The 2874-nt window shown below is 31.5% G+C and overlaps 1 long non-coding RNA gene across 1 annotated transcript; it reads right to left on the bottom strand.

Moving 5' to 3' along the window:
- Positions 1-714: 714 nt before the first annotated feature.
- Positions 715-2466, bottom strand: LOC146883646 (uncharacterized). Its single transcript, XR_014984573.1, has 5 exons — positions 2358-2466; positions 1585-1662; positions 1405-1492; positions 1061-1312; positions 715-938 (listed from the first exon to the last, which is right to left on the bottom strand). It is a non-coding gene; the product is annotated as an uncharacterized LOC146883646 (long non-coding RNA).
- Between the last annotated feature and the right edge of the window lie 408 nt (positions 2467-2874).

The raw sequence follows: 2874 nt of genomic DNA, 5'->3' as shown, positions 1-2874 counted from the left end.
TTTTGGCTATTCAATTCAGTCTTGTTTCATGAATTCCACTTTGGTTTAGCATTCCTAATTGGTTTTTCTTACTTTATTGGTTGATTCCTTTCAATTGTAATGCTCTCGATTTTTGTGGTTTGATTTGGTGATGCAATGCTTTCTACTTATTGATAGATAGTGGTAGCATCTTAGGTACACTACAAAAAAAAAGATAAATTGCAGAGGTTTTAATTTCGTTTAGTGGGGGTTTTTACCCTCCACAAAATAATTTGCAGGGGTTTTTCAAATCTCCACAGATAGGTTCCCCACAAGTTATTTGTGGAGGTTTTCTACAACACCTGGTACCAAGTTTATATTGTGGGAGTTTTTTAATGGAGGGTTATAACCTCTCCTATTCATGACTATTATTTTGTGGAGGTTTAAAACCTCCTTTATTTCCATAAACCTATTTGATTTCAAAATTCCTTTTTTTCATTTTTTTTGTGGGGGTTAATACCCTCTCCAATTCGAGGACTGTACTGTAAAAGTTTTAACCTGTTTCGTTTGTATTATTTAATTTGTGGATTTATTACTGTATTTTTCTTGCGTTATTCAAATCTCATAAAAAACAATATTTTGTTTATAATTAGAATTTCCTACTATACTTGGCAATGTCTGTCACCATTTGAGGTACTTATATTTTTATATCAACAATATTTTTTTGTAAACTTTAATCAAATACTTCAACCAATGTGCTCAAATATATAACATTAGAACTTTTGATTCTCAAAATCAACATATTAACATAAAAGCAATTTAAATTGAAACAATTACAACATAATCCATACTTACTCAAAGTTCATAGTACACTAAAATAGTTTCATCCTAAAAAACATCATCAACACCCTAAATGTTGCTACCACCAGATGATCCTCTTGTACCCATAGAGACTCAAGCTCATTTGCATCATCGGTTTGCTGAAATTATAAAAGATAAATATTTCCTTAAAGCATTCCAAGAAGTAAGTGTCAGGCATACCTGTTTTCCCAGACCATCTTTCAAAATAACATATATAGCTAAAAATTTAAGAATGACTAACCTGATACTTGGCCTTGTAGAGACGCACAGCTGTTGCATGAGCAAGAAGTTGGTGATGTGTGACCAGATATAGCTCAGTTGAAGAATCACCACTTGTGCAATTTGAATTCATCCATGCAGAACAGCGACCTGGTGCCATTACTCCACTTGCATACCCATTCTGACTGTAACTCTAGGGTTCATTCAATGTAACCCAATACTTCACCCTATCACCAAATTCCTTGAAGCAAAGTTCTGCATAATCCCGAAAGTCCTTTTTGAAGAATAAAAATATATGTTTGCTTGTCAAATTATATTCTTATTATATGGTTGCTAAACCAATTATATATTAGAATTGAAACTTACACTATCAGTGGACTTAGAAAGCCATCATACTCATCTTCCAGTGCTTGGGGAAGATCCTAATGAAAAAGAGTCACAAATGGTTTTATACCTGTGCACGATTGTTAACATTTAATTAATAATCATCATAAAATATTATAATATTAAAGTCCAAGTACCACAAAATTTAAGTCAAATTCTAACCATTAGCCACCAACTCATTGATAAGGTTGTTGTAATAGTTTATTCCTTCTCGATTTATTCCTCCGCTCAGCTTTCCTTCTGTAAATATAGTTTAATAAAAAGGGTTAGGTTAAGTCAAAAGATAAAAGACTTAGTAATTAACTACGAGAAAATAACTTACTGGGAAGATTCCTTTTTATGAAAATTCATACTACACCAAATAAAAAGAACGCATAAATTACAAATCAGAATTGTTTGTCAGATTATTTTAGTTTATTCCAGAGGCATTAACCTATCAAAAATCTATAAAACTAAAACAAAGTTAAAGTCATATTCATAGCTCTAAATTATAAACTGTTATGCAAGAACCAGTACAGAGATTCAAATTTTTTCTTCATGGATGCAATTATTAACTTAAATTGAACCTGTTGCCTTTGTAAATTTCCAACTTAAGTGGCCTCTAATAGGACTAGTATATTTATAGTGGTGTAAGAATCTGCCGCTATGTTCCTAATGTTGATCTAGCAAAAAAGAAATTACTAGTGTTATTAGTTCATAATGGACAAATATATTTAAAAAATCTAGACATTGACCCCCTCAAAATTTACATGGCAACGTAGAAGTCTTAATGCTTACAAACGTGCAAGGATGCTAAATTATGAGTTACAAAGAAAAACACTTCTGCTATAGAATATGCCAATAAATGAATTTTTTGTGTAATTATTGTAGTAATTAGAATGAAAAAATGCTTGCATTATATTAAGATTTTTCAACTTGTTTAAATTATTTCTAACCTTATGATCAGCCTTACGCCTGTCTAGCTCTTTCTCCCTCTCTTGCTCTCGCTCCTCCATTTCTGTAAGCTCTTTATAATATATTGCAAAATCTAAAACCTTTAAAGCATCATGGGATTCCCCTAAATGGTTTAAAAGGCTGCTAGACTTAAATTAGAAATCTGCAAGGTTCATAGAATGAATTTCATCAACTAACATTTATAAAAATCACTTTGCTCCTCAATGAAAATGCAATGACATGATTAAGACTTAGTGAACTTAATTTAAATCACACGAGGGATGGCCACCCATAACTTGATTAGTTTTGTCATGGAAGTAATCAAAGTGTGGTTCATACTTGCATTGATTCACCATTCTCTAATGCAATGGACATACAATTAAATTAAAACAAAGAAAAGCAAATACTGAATAAGATCAAAGAATGATATTGTTCACTAACCTACAGGAAGGAATGTCCATGTAGAAATTAGATAAAAGAATGCAATATCAGCAACTTTTCATCCTTAAAAGGTCAAAT

The sequence above is a fragment of the Vigna unguiculata genome, chromosome 9, assembly GCF_037176805.1.
Source record: "Vigna unguiculata cultivar grain cowpea cultivar isolate G323 ecotype 2 chromosome 9, ASM3717680v1, whole genome shotgun sequence".
In the NCBI taxonomy this organism is placed as follows: Eukaryota; Viridiplantae; Streptophyta; class Magnoliopsida; order Fabales; family Fabaceae; genus Vigna; species Vigna unguiculata.
Note: the sequence above shows the minus strand (reverse complement) of the source record. Positions and strands in the feature narration are given on the sequence as shown.